Raw genomic sequence first — 14,613 nt, forward strand, 5'->3', positions numbered from 1 at the left:
TCTTTTTTTTCTTCTTCATGTCCATTAATCTCAAGGCCGAGATTATCAGTTGGTGGGTTCTCCCATGCCAGAACACTCTCTACCGTAGGTTTTTTTAGGTGCACCTTACTTCAATAGTATCAAATTGCAACCTTATATAAACTTTTTTCAAGGAGCGGATACAACTTAAATTTTATATCAAAATTATTTATAAATAATAAATAAAATAAATAGTATCCAATATTATATTCTAAATGAATTTGGAGATTTATATTTGAGACCATTTATTTTTTATACAAGAAGGTCACAACTTTTCTTAGCCATTGGATGTGAAATCTAACATATTAAAATATATTACTGCTTTCAAGAAAATTTGTTTCAAACTTTGTGCTCAAGTAGTGACACATCACCATCCATCCAATTTCGCATCCAATGATTGATAATGATTGTGACCTTCTTGTATCAAAAGTAAATGATCTCATCATATACATTTCTATAAAGTTATCCCAACTATACTTTTAGATCTGAGCATGAATGTTTTGTACACGGCTTGCCAGGTTAAGGTTTCCTTGAACATTTGAAAAATGGAAAAAAAATGGCGTTTGCCCTTTGCCCCTGTAGGAAGAGCAAGGAGTAGAAAAGCCAAGAGATAGAGAAATAAAAATAGCTTTCAAATTATGGTGGCAAAGACTTAGAAGAGTATGCATGTACAAACTCCTATCACAGCTTTCAAATTCCCATATTAGTTTTGATGGTTCATCAGAGGCATTAGTGTTCTAAAACAAGTTCATCCTTGGGTTGCTAGCAGTGTTTTAGAACCCGGTGATTTCTGATTCGAATCGCCGATTCTGATAAAAAATCAGTTGGGGACTGAGCAGATTCTGGGATCCTGATGAAAAATCAGTTGGGGACTCAACAGATTCTGGGATGTTATGGTTGCTAACGTATTTTCCCCCAAATCTCCTCATCCCCCCTCCTATATATTTTTTTTCTTTTTTTAAAGCTTATATATTATTTTTTTAGGCTCTTTAATCCCAAGCCGTCAAACAATTTTTTAGTTTTTATTTGATTTTACTTATTTATTGATATTTTTCTAGATCACTCATTCAAAACGATGAAACGGTCGATCCAGCGATGTGACCCAGATCTTTGGAGTGAATTATCCACCCCCACCGACCTGGGTTTTGAAACAATGCTTGCCACCTTCATTGGAAGGTCCCAGGCAAGAGCGTCACTTTTGCTGATGTCCCCTCTTTCTATTTCATGCTTTTCCAATTTAGTCAATCCTACTTTAACACATGGTGCACAAAAAGTTATATAAAAGGCCTACTTTGACTAAACCAGATACCTTCGAAATCCACTCCCCTCGTGCACCATCTAAATGTCTTTTTTAGTGGTTGTGATTTATATAAGGTGGCAATCTTATGCGTAGGTTTTACACTATCCATTTTAGTTTAATAGTGTAGAGTTGACTAATGTTTGCAAAGTCGGACGGGACTGGTAGGGTCAATTGGAATCGAGTAATGGCCGAAGCAGTTTCGGTCAGTTTAGGTGGTCCGCCTAGGTATTATATATATATATATATATAGAGGAAAAGTTTATATTCGGATGCAATCTTTGAAAGAAAAACCTATGTGATCTTTCTCAAGGGAATACAAATTTTTTTTTTTTTAATGATAATAATCACCCCTTTTTATTTTGGCAAAAAGATCACTTACAAATGGCTTTTTACAATAAATAAATATTTTAAAATAAAACAAGACAACAATAAAAATAAAAGTCAACCACTTGATGTCATTTTTATAACTTAATACTATGCTTGAGAATATAAAATAAAAGAGCAAAGTAAGTAAAAGAAAAGATGTCGAAGATTACCTCAACTGGGCTTATTACACCCCACACCGAGTCACCACATCCAATGGCGCTGTATCAGTGGTCTAGCTTCAAGCTCGAACCGAAAAAGCTAATTTCAGCTAAACTAAGTAACCACTCTTAAATCTCTACAAAACCCTTACTCCAAAATATTAGGCTCAAACCCTAATTTTCCTAAACCTTATCATTTTTAGGCCAAGAGAAAAAGAGAAGGAGACCTAGGGTTGGGGCGTGCCCCTTATAGGTCTTAGGAGGGAGAGAGAAAGAAAGGGTTAGAGAGAGAAAGCCTTAGAGGAAAGAGAGAGTTTGTGAGAAAGAGAGAGGTGTGTTAAGATGGAAGAGAGCACCCATATATATAGTGAAATTTAGGTCTAAGGTTTCTCATAGTTTGTCACTTTCTTGAGATTGAATATGGACTGTTGATCAAAGTGACTTGTGGGGTGAGAGATCTGAGACATCCATTTCATAGATGGGCCATCAACATTATGAAAGGTACATGAACCATTTTCCCCCTTTTTTTAAACCATTTTCCCATCAATATATTTAAATAAATTAAATCTATTAAACATATCATACATTCTATAAAATTGCATTATCCATCTCATATATTCCATAAGAATATATCAAGAAATATCAAGTCAAGATATTCTATCAATAATCAATATAAGATTTGGTCAATATTTCCCAAACAATATTTGACCATATGCTTATAAGATGGACTCTTCAAAAATTACAAAACTTGATATCAAAGTAATAACAAAGGAAGCAATGGGTGGGGTGTGCCACCCATATGTGGCATATGTGGGCCCCCACTCATTTGCCACATGGTGGGCCCATGTGCACTATGGGCCCCCATGAAAATTTTATAAATATTTTAAATTTTTATTTAAACATTGTTTGAATTTTATATAATTTGTAAAATCAATAACTTCATTTTTATAATTCCAAAAATTATAAATAAAATATTAAAAGATTCATAAAAATTCAAATAATAAATCTAAAATAATTTCTATAATAAAATGAACGCAATTAAATTAATATGATGGGAAGTGGATCTATATGGTTCAGGAATTCTATCAACGATCACGGGGTACTCCACCTTCAACTATGGACTACAGATCACACTTGCTTTATTAAATTGACCCAATGTTTCCCATGACCCACAGTCCAAGCATGGGCTCATTAGCGGGTCACCAAAGTCTAGTCTATGAGCCAAGGGGTCGCAATCCCAGGCTGTGGATTACAGGTCCTCCCCTAAAGATGAGTCAAGTTTACCACGACCTGATGCGACCACAACTCTATGGTATATAGGGGTATCTCTCTCGCACATGCATATGCTTCACCCAAAGGTGGATAACTGGCTTTTCCGAATGATCTATCGATATGCATGTCGTGAAACATGGATGAAGATTTGGCCCCCGTCTTTGTAGGCCTACCATCACACACAAGGGTCACACAGTCCATCGGCTTACTCATCTAGGCATAAGCTCCGACCTCATCAAGGGCTAACCTAAAACCCTTCTCGGTTTATTCTTTATGCTCAGGTACCTTAGGTTTTTCAATCGATTGACCTAGATCGTCAAGCACAGTCCGGTATCAATAAACATCATTTACTTAGTATGGTCCACAAGAGACCACATTCCCACTGAATTTATGTTCCACTGTAATAAATATTTTTCATTACACACTCATAAGGCCTTTAAAGCCATATAAACCCAACAACCTTATAATGTAGAACTACGGATGCACCTAAAAAATCTATCGGAAGAGGTAGTTTTAATGTTGACAAACCCTTTGATTGATCATCTCGACATCGAGATGTATGACCATAAAAATAAAAAGATTTTAAGTCTAAGAAATAGTGTATTTTACAACATATTATCTATACTGTCCATTTTCAAGATTTTCATATGTTTATAGATCTACTTGATTTTAACCATTTTTTAAATTTAAAATTTTATAATTAGATATAAAAATAGATTTTGAGATAATCCTAAGAACATTTTACATCAAAATTTTATATCATGGTACACCTTACCTCTACAGCTACGGATGCATTTGTATGCCAATTCCACCCATATAAAAATAGATTTTGAGATAATCTTAACATTTTACATCAAAATTTTATATCATGATAAAATTTGAAGGTGCACCTTACCTCTACAGCTACGGATGCATCTGTATGCCAATTCCACCCACGTGTATATATATATATATATATATTAAAATAAAAAATTTGTTTGTAATATGTTTTTGAATATTTTTGAACATTTTTTCTAAGATCGTGTAAAATTTATACCGTGCAATAGATCACAGCAACCAAGTAAGATCGTAACTTGATGTAAATTATGTCCTTTTTTTAATTCCTCCCTCCCCCCTCGCCTCCCCTTTTCTTGTTTTGTGTGTGTTTTTACCCTCAACTGAAAGATTGCATCAATGTGACGCCCTATAACGAAAAATATTTTAGAACTTTTGTCTTTTGGGAAATGGCATTGATTTTGTGGGCCTCAAAAACCAAGTTAAGAGATTTGTCTTGACTGCCAAATCATCTTATTAGCTGCCGGATTGTTGGTTATGCCTTAACATCAGTACCGAATCTCTTAACTACCTCTAATATGTGCAAAATGCAACAAAAGCACACGGTTCAACCTAATTATAGACCTTGTACAACTCTTTGAAAGCGAATACATGTTTCAAAAAGATACGAGAGTTCGCAAATTAGAAAAATGAAAACAAAGTTCCCAAAAAGCTGAAAATTAGGGAAAGGGGCTAGGTCTATGGTAGCACCCCTACAACCTAGTCACCATATTGTGGTTTTCATTTTCACTGACACCACCCCACCAACACCTTCACAAAACTAATTCCTAAATTATAGTAGGGGTCTGTTGAAAACTTGAACTTTGCCGAGAAAAAAAAAGACGACAACAACAACATAAATAAATGTGTGCTTCGACAACTGACCTAGAGGCATGAGATTCTTTCATTATATTGAAAGTAAATGCCCTAGGAGACAACTAAACCCAATGAAGCACATTGTCGTTTTTTGTAGTTTTGATAAGCATACCTCCATGATATCACTAAGCTGGGTGAAGCATTGTAATTCTTCACTGATTTACGTGCTCAAAGAAACCACATAATTTCATATTTCAAAGAACATAACGCTCCTCTGATTTTTGCACTCAAAGAAGCGCATGGAGATTAATGCGTATACTATGCTCCCTCGAGAGCATAACACACTTCTACTCCCTTGGTCAGATAACTTACTTGGGAGGAATTTTTTGCTAACTGAAATTTTGGGAACCGACCTAGATCTTACCCTCTATAAATTGGACGTTTCCTATTGAGACATTATTTTTTTCAAGTGCTTAGAGGTGCAACTAGGAATTTGTATTTTTATTTTTATTGAAGTTAATCTATGCATTAAAGTGGTTATATCCCCAAAATTTAATGCACCAAAATTAACCCTTAGTGAGAGCCGAGGGAGTAAATGAACAGTATACTCCTAAGGGAGTAGACTATCCCCAAAATTTTGGCAAAAAATATATGCTTTACCCGTATTTTGCCTTGACTTAGCAAAATAAACAAATGGAAATAAATGAAAGTTTTTTTTACACCTCCATCAAAACCAACATAAAGATCTATTACTTCCTTTGTCTAGAGATGCTGTATCCTAAACCCAATTTAGTATATATTCATTTAATTGAATTTCTAAAAGGGGTAGCAATGGGCTGGGTGGCCCGGCCCTTTTGTGCCCCGAGGCCTAGCCATCATGGCCAGAGTGTAGCGCCGAGCTGGGCCTAGGCCTAGGACAAGGCCATGCCCTTTTTTTCCTTTATTTTTTTTTATTCTATTTGGCCTGGTCCTTTTTTATTTTATTTGGCTCAGTTTAGCCTCTCTCTGATAGGGTCAGGGCTGGGCTTGGGCCAGGGCCTCTTTAGCCTGATCATGCAGAGCCAGGCCTGGGCCACCCTATGAGGACTAGAGATAGGGCTGACGGGCTCAGGCCTGGCCCATTTCCAGCCCTAATTTTAGCAAATTTGAGACAATGTGCAATAAGTTTGTGATATCCTTCATGGTCCTTGGGACTCTAGCCAACTAGAACGGTTCTTAAGCATTCCCCTTTTCACGACTTTGGATCTTATTCATCAGGTTTGATCTTAATCCATTACCAATCGAGTTTGTTAATGTATGTATTCACTCAAGGAAATGCATTTGTTCATGATTGCATCATGGGCTTGAAAGTGCTAGGAAGTAGCTAATGAATTCAAAGATACCTAAAGCTACCATTTTCCATGGTCCCTACTCTCTACCCTCTACTGTTCTTTTCCATGCCGTTCTCATATACGTGTCTATATATACATTTAATGGCCCTGCACATCAAGTGAGACACGATTTTATTTATTTATTTATTTATTTATTGGTCACGATCGTGTCGCATTTTGGCTAGCTATCAGGTAGATTATTGAGACCAAAAATACAAATATACAACAAAAGCTTACCCAGAAACACATTCTTATATGTATTCTAGCTTGTGCTATTATATCGTTGATTTGTATCGTAGCTTGTGCTTATTAGATCTTGATAAGGTGTTGAACCGTGTCTTCATTAATCACAGTTTTCATGGAGGGGGATTATCATTGTATTTGTGAACACAAAAAGCTACATCTTACAGGCAGAGTTGGTTAGGCTGGCGAGTGCCACAATGTGATATTTAAGGTTTCACTTTCCCTAGGTCCCATATTCCCATAAAGAAGTCTTGAATATTTGGATATAGATATAGATTTGGAATTCAATAACATAAGACTGTTGTAGGTCATAATTAACCCTAGTTCTGGGGCGTGCTATTGATTGGTCTCAAAGTTCAAAAAAAGTTTCTAAAACTTTGTAACACGTCTTATGTGCATTATTTCACATGTGAGCATGTATACCCTAATCAACGTAACTAACCATATACACACATGAAAGTATATAATTTACGCAAAAATGCCTAACAGACCTTACTCAACGATGGATTGTTGGAAAGATTTAGATGGTGGCGGGCTTGTGTGGGAGTGCATACCCCACTATTTGTTGTCGGGAATTGATGGTTGATATTACTTGTTGCATAAAAATAATGTACTACGCAGGATGCTATATATTTTTTTGGGATTGTATACTTTGAGATTATTTATTTTTGATAGAGGGAGGTCACAATTACTTACAACCATTCAATGTAAAATTTGATAGCTTTGGTGTGTCTTAAAGTTTGAGAAATTTTCTTTTGAACTTAGAATTTGATTTATGAAATAAATGTAACCACCTAATTTCACATCCAATAGTCAAAATTAATTGTGATCATCTTGTAATAAAGGTAACTGTCCCTTAGGCAAAAGAGTAAAAACCTCTCAAATTTTACTAATTAGTTGAATGGGATGGTAAGTTGACATTATTGAATACCCCGGTTTTCTCTCTTTGCTATTTTCTAATACAAACACAATTCGATTAGGTGTAAAGACAAAGTCCAAGGTTTGAATGCTGGATAAACCTACCCCCCCTAGTAAATTCCTTTCTCCATGATCAAATTTAGCACAATTATTAGCTTTCTACTTTCATACAGGAGTAAATGGTCTTTGAAATGATGATTACGTATTAGAAGAAAGAAAATCCAATGTGTTCTTTACCTTTTTTGATGTTATCTTAATGTTCTTTTTGATGTTTCAACAATCACCTTTTTCATGTTAAAACTTCTTTTCTTACCTCGAAGATGACTTAACCTATAATTGGATATTCGTCAAACACACGTGATAATTAGGGAGAATTAGGGAAATGATAAAAGTTTGAAATGATAGTTTCTTGCAAAATATATTATTTAAAATAAAAAAATAAAAAAAAAAAAAACTAAGGAGAAACTGGGCCATAAGAAATTTGAAATACCTGGTCATGCACCACCAAAGTATGGTATATGGTACTCCAAAGTAAGGTTTTAAAACACGATTTGGAGACCCATAAAACTAGTCCAGATCAACGATTTGGATCGGTGATCCAACCAAACAGTTCTATCATAGAATTGTTCCATATGTATTTTTTAATATTTTTTTAATTTTTTATTTATTTTCTAATTGTTTATTCGCCCGTTCAGATGTCTGGATTGACAATCCGGACTGTTTTTCTAAAGGAACAATCTGGGTCACTGAACTGTGTTTTAATTTATTTTATTTTTTTCTTTTTTGAGACAACTGTATTTATGAATGGGTATCGTTGGAATTTATGAATGGTTATCATTGGGATTACAGGAAAAGTAGTGCACCTGCTGACTCATAAGTTGTCCTGATTTTCGCTTAATTAAGTACTAGAAACATTTCCAGATCATTGCAATTCGATTTACGTTGGATCGGTGAACTCGGAGCTCCAAAATAATGCAGATTTAATGATATTTGAAGGAAAGTAATGAAATGTCTAAGAAACTAGGTACAAGATAATCCATTTTTAATGCTCAAAGTGTTTTTTTCTTTATTTTTTTTATTTTATTCTCAGAGGTCGTCGAAAAAAAAGTCCTTAAAAATATAAAAATATAGAAATATGAAAAATAAGGTCAACGTAACAAAAATAAAATAAATCTAAACGCAACCTTAAAAAGTCAAAAAATGCTTAAAAAAATGGATCTAAAACAAATTGATTTATATATTAGAATATTTTTAAAAATATATAAAAATATCAATTATAACAAAAAAAACACTCACCAATCATTTCCAAAAACATTCAAATCATATTAAAAAAAAGAAATTTATCAAAATACTCATGAAAGATGAACAACTTAACACTTTGCCCATATCTTTTTTATTTCTTTTCAAAATACCCACATGATCGTATCTTGGAATAGTTGCAAATGGGAAAAATGTTGAATACTTCTCCTCCAATGGGTATTTTGATAAATTACCTAAAAAACTTTATATAACATTCTTATATTTTTCTCTATTTTTTGATTATTTTATTTTATTTATTCCTTATATTATCTATTGATAGAGAAGAAAGGCAAATCAAAATTCGTATAACCGACCTCAAATAATTGAAAAAAAGCCTCTAATGATGATTATTTTTTAAGAAAAAAATTATATAGATCCTCGGCTCTAAACAATCAAATTAGAGCCTACCTCAAAAACTATATTAGAAAAAGTTGTTTTGATGCCCAAATATACTCAAATTGATCATCTCCATGCATGGACATGCGAAAAAAATGGATTTTAAGTTTTGAAAACACATTTTAGGACTCTCAATTTTCAAGCGTTCATAGATATGCTCGATATATAGCATTTTTTAAGCTTTAAATTTTATAATCAAAGATAAAAATATATTTTAAAGCTATCATAAAGATTTCCACTATTAAAACTATATTTATCGATATAAGCTCTAATTTGATTGTTTAGAGCCTCGGCTCTATACAAACCGCACCAGTTTTTTTTATGTTACGTTGTACACACAACTAGGGGAAACTAGGCCTCCCACATCGTGCACGTGCTTTGGAAGCGTACGGAAGCAATGCGTGAATTCATATCCAAATTGAACTTTAGAATGATGGACATTGTTAATCTACCACCGGTGTCATTATCATCCGACGGTGCATGCCTTTAATTGATGCTTTGATTTAAAATTTTATTTAAAAAATTTCTTCCAGGGTCATCAGTGGCGCATCTGGTGTAGTGGTATCATAGTACCCTCCCACGGTACTGACCGGGGTTCGATTCCCCGGATGCGCATCCCTCACCTTCAAAACGGGGGAGGAGTTTGTTCTTATTTGTTGTTCTTTTTTTTCAAATTTTAGGTCTCCAAGATCCCAGAAATTTCATTCATGCCCTTCTCCCTTTATATGCCTTTTTACTGGGAATGAATAAAGTCTACAAAAGATATAATGCTGCATTATTCCTTTTTACTGGGAATGAATAAAGTCTACAAAAGATATAACGTTGCATTCGACAAGAAGGGGGATAAAACAGAGCCAACTTTAATTTACTTCTGCAGATTAATAGAAACAATATACTTTCATGGTTGAAATGTATCAATTTTCCGGTGAAAGTGGCCGAAGAAGAACATAATCCGGTAATCAGAAAACATTCCGAGGAAGATCACTTATACACAAGAAGTTCAACATCTAAATATATAAATACTACGAAGCTAATGGTACCCACAAAAGAAAATGCAATAACTTAACTTAAATCATGGTTTAAAGAGGGCCTCGATTCTGCCGGAAATGCGTATCCGGTCATCCGAAATACACAGCATGATCATCAAAGAACTAAAACAAGCTTTCTAATCATAGGGACTATAAATTACTGTAAAAATACATAATAAATATGGGATATGGTGATCATGGCTCAAAAGGGATGTGGTTGTGGTGGAGAGGGTCAGGACCTGTTGGGACTTGCCTTGCTGAGGTCAATTTGAAAGCCATTTTCTCTCTGTAAAACTTTGATATCTCTCTTACGTAGTCCTCTAATGTCTTTATAAAGACCTGAAATGGAAAGAGGTTGTTTAATGACAGAGAAACAAAGGAATGAGTAAACTGTAAACAACTAAATGCATCGAAATGATCATGAAAATGGGTTTCTGGGTTTTAATGAGTTGGTGGGTGGTGGTAATTTGTGCTGAGAGAAACAGGAAGAACTCAAAATGAATTTTTTTATACTTCACCTGTGGGCTTGTGTTGTGGGGTTCCATTTCTCTACGAAGACCTGCAAGAATAAAGAACAGGGCAGATAATGTGCAAGAGAGAGCGCGTTTTAATCTCTTATTTCCATGGAATGGGTCTGATATGAAGCCTGGGTTAGTAACAAACAAACAAAGGAAACTAAATATGGAGAAAGAGAGAGACTGTGTGTTTATCACTTTTATGAAATACGTTTGATGTGGAAGCTTGGTTACTGAGAAATGGAGAAGAGAAACTAATTACAGAGAGAGAGAGAGGAAGGTTTGCTGACTTTTATGAGATGGGTTCAATCTTGAAGCCTCGGTTGTTGAGAACAAGAGCACCATTGCTGTGATTATAAACCAGAAGGCACTCCTTTCCATCACATCAATAATTCCGCAACTCCTGCAAACAAGGGCCTCTCTCTCTCTACCAGATATATCGCCTCTGTGTGTCTTGCTAGCAAATATAACTCCCTTCTCTCTCTTAGCTAAGAGATATAATAGCCTCTCTCTCTCTCTCTCTCTCTCTCTCTCTCTCTCTACATATAATTTTGGTGTTTTGAATCTAAAGGGTTGAGGAGGAGTATGGCGTGACATGCTATTTTCTCACAGGGGAAGTGGTGTGATATCCATGAGCCCTCTCTCTCTCTCTCTCTCTCTAAAGGTGATGGCTGCTTCTCTCTCAACCATGCTTTGGCACGTACAAGATAATCGGATCCACACGTGTTACAGATATCATGGCATGCATGATGAGCTGGTCGCCTCATGAATTGGAAGTGGGGCTTCTCCAATCATCAGAGACTTGCTTTCTTATTTCCTCATATAAAAAAAAATTCTCTTCTTTTTTTTTTTTTTAATGATAATAACTCTATTTATGTTCTTTTGGAAAAAGTTTGTGATAATAACTTTTTTGATGTTAATAACTCTATTTATGTTCTTTTCGAAAAAGTCTATAAAAAGTTTTTGATAACAACTCTATTTATGCTCTATTTTTTTTTATGATAATAACTCTATTTAGTTCATCATATAAAAAGATTCTCTTCTTTTGGAAAAAGTTTATAAAAGGTTACAATCTTAAAAATGTAAAATTAAGGTGCATCTTAAAAATCCAAAGATTTTTTGGTTTTGGAAAACCCTCTAATTAATCATCTCGACATCGAGATACAAGACTACGAAAAGAAAATTTGATTTTGAGCCCTCAAATAGTGTATCTCGCAACACATTGTCCATTTTCAAGATTTTAAGTGTTTATAGATCTACTTAATTTGAACTATTTTTTAAATTTTTAGATTTTATAATTAGACATGAAAGTAAATTATCGAGCCATACTAATAATTTTTTACACAAAATTCATATTAATGATGAAAATTTGGAGGTGTGTTTTAGTTTGATTGTTTAAGGTTTGCAACCTTATACAAACCACACCAATTCTCATGAGCTCCGATCTATTTTTTTTTTTTCCTTCATTTTATATGTACGAAAAGAATAAGGCTTACGCTTATTGATGGTTTCCTCACAGGGAAAAGCTAATTGTAACATTAATAGGGGAAGAAATCCAACTTTTTCCCCATAATTTCTTTTTCCTCTTTGGGTAAAGGAAAATAAACTTTTATTTACTTCCGACACAAATGCTATTTGTAACATTAATAAGGAAATCTTATCTTTTTTGTTAGTGCCCATCGGTTCCCCATCTCTCTCTCTCTCTCTCTCAATGGTTCAGAAATCATGGGGAGGTGGAGGTGTTGTATACTGTGTGGATGCCCAGTGTAGTGTACTGAACATCTCTACTAACCATCTTAAATGTTTTAGAGAGAGAGAGGGTCGTCGAGCAGTGGGAGGCCGGAGCAGCCCCGCCACCGCCACCCCCGCCCCCACCCCCACCCCCACCCCACCCCACCCCAGATAGAGAGTACAACTGCAGCCACCCCCACCCCCACCCCCACCCCTGATAGAGAGTACAACTGCACAAGTGCCAAAAAGTTGGAGGCCGTATGATACTCCTTCCCCTATTGATACTTGAAAGGGAGAGGGATGAGCATCTATAGCTTAGTCCCGCGCGAGTACGGGTAAAAGAGCTACTTGGTGATTGTTGTCAGTGTAGGGATGGCAATGGACCCAATATGCCCGACCTCATCCGGGTATGAGTCCAAATTTTGGACCCAAATACTTTTATGGTCTGGGTCAGAGTCCCCATACCTGTAGTCATAGGGTGTATGAGAGCGCATTAAATATTCATATGGCCACAATATTGGCAACATCTACAGTACAGTATTATTGGCAAACCAAAAAACAAAAAAAACTCATAATTATAGGGTATATGATAGTAAAAAAAAAAAAAATAATAAATTCATAGGCATAGAGTGGCAATGAATCCGACTAGACCCGACAGGGCCAAGTATGGATCCAAATTTTGGACCCAAATACTATTCAAGACCGGATCCGGGTCCAGCCAAACCCGTACACGACCCATTGTTTTAAGTATTATGCTCCCTTGAAAGTATAGTTTACTTCTTCTCCCGCGGTTAGAAGATTTGCTTGGGAGGATTTTTTCTATTTGAAATTTTGAGAACTACTTAATAATTATTAGATTATTATTATAAAAAAAAATTTAAAATTTGAGTTTTCTAATACTTAGTTCTTACCGTCTAAAAATTGGATAGATCCTATGTAATCTTAAAACATTATTTCTCTTCAAGTGTGTAGAAGGTACAACTATAAAATTTTCTGAGGTCAATTTATGCCCAAAAAAATTTGAAATCCTAGAATAATTTGTAGGTGGGGCTTTACCCAAGGGAATCGATAGACATTCGACTGATGCCTGAGTAGAATATCTTTTTATATTTTATATTTTAATTTCTAAAATAGAATTACCCACTAGTACTTTTCATTGAAACGCATGTACTGAACATACTACGCTCCCGCATAAGCAAATTATGCATTTGCTCCCTCAGGTAGAAGATGTATTTTTTAAAGATTTTCTAGATTTTCTGAATGTGGAAATATTGGATTCATTTAAATACTATCAGGTGATTGGCTTTAGAAAAAAAAAAAGCAAAAAGATTATGATATCTTTAACACTTAGATCTTCCTATCCCAAAATTGGACAACGTATATTTAGCTTTAGGATGTTACCTTTCTAATGCACATAGAGAGTGTGTAATTATTATTATTATTATTGAATTAGTCGTTTACTCCAACAGGAAATAATTTGCTTTTTAAAAAAGATAATTTAGATTCGGAGTGCTTGGAACATACATTGTCTCCAATTACAAGTGGAGCCTAATATTAACTAGTAGGACCCGGTTTGTATGTCGCCAAGCCCGTATATGTAGAAATGCGGGCCTCTTCATGAATTTATTTTTGCAATTGATTTTAAGACCTAATTTTTAAGGACCTGTAATCTCTAACATCATGGAGATCATGAATGTGAATAAATAAATAATTTTAAAAATTAAAAATAATAATTCTAGTAAGAAAACATTTGGATCGTTAGTTTTCATTCTTTTTAGATGAACAACTACTTGCATCCATCTTTACACTTACATTTGGATTGTTAGTTTTCATTCTTTTTAGATGGAACAACTACTTGCATCCATCTTTACACTTTTTGGACCTTATATGTAGAAATGTGGTCCAGCGTGCATGAAACAATTTTCCTAACTAGTATTGATGTGGCCCTCCTGCGGCGCAGCCCAAATTTGTGGGGTTTGGGGAATATGTGGAGGGTCTAGGATGACCCTGGGGACTTATAGGGGTAATTTTAGCATATGGATATTTCTCTGTGGGGTTAAAGTTTTGGTCCGTATATAGGATCGAACTACAAAATTATTGATTGTCTTCACCCGTAAATTTAGTTGTATATATATAAAGAACCATGTGAATTTGGGTGTTCATGTAGGTATATATCTTTTGGGTGCAGTTTCTATAAAGTTACAACCTTAAACAATCCACTTATGGTGCGCCTTAAAAATATATTATAACATGTAATTTTGTTGTAAAAAATACGTAGTATTATGTTAAAATCTATTTTCATACCTAATTAAAAAATTTTAAATTTCAAAAATGGTTAAAATCAAGTAGATCTATAAATATATGAAAATC

At 34.7% G+C, this 14,613-nt stretch overlaps 1 long non-coding RNA gene and 1 other non-coding gene across 2 annotated transcripts; one reads left to right on the top strand and one right to left on the bottom strand.

Annotated features, from left to right (window-relative positions):
• Window positions 1-9,513: 9,513 nt before the first annotated feature.
• Window positions 9,514-9,584, top strand: TRNAG-CCC (transfer RNA glycine (anticodon CCC)). The gene has a single exon. It is a non-coding gene; the product is annotated as a tRNA-Gly (tRNA).
• Window positions 9,585-9,813: 229 nt separating this feature from the next.
• Window positions 9,814-11,165, bottom strand: LOC148782691 (uncharacterized). Its single transcript, XR_016052212.1, has 3 exons — window positions 10,803-11,165; window positions 10,516-10,556; window positions 9,814-10,336 (listed from the first exon to the last, which is right to left on the bottom strand). It is a non-coding gene; the product is annotated as an uncharacterized LOC148782691 (long non-coding RNA).
• Window positions 11,166-14,613: the final 3,448 nt, after the last annotated feature.

The sequence above is a fragment of the Amborella trichopoda genome, chromosome 3 (assembly GCF_054954075.1).
Source record: "Amborella trichopoda isolate Santa Cruz 75 chromosome 3, AtrichopodaSantaCruz75HAP2 v2.0, whole genome shotgun sequence".
Classification (NCBI taxonomy): Eukaryota; Viridiplantae; Streptophyta; class Magnoliopsida; order Amborellales; family Amborellaceae; genus Amborella; species Amborella trichopoda.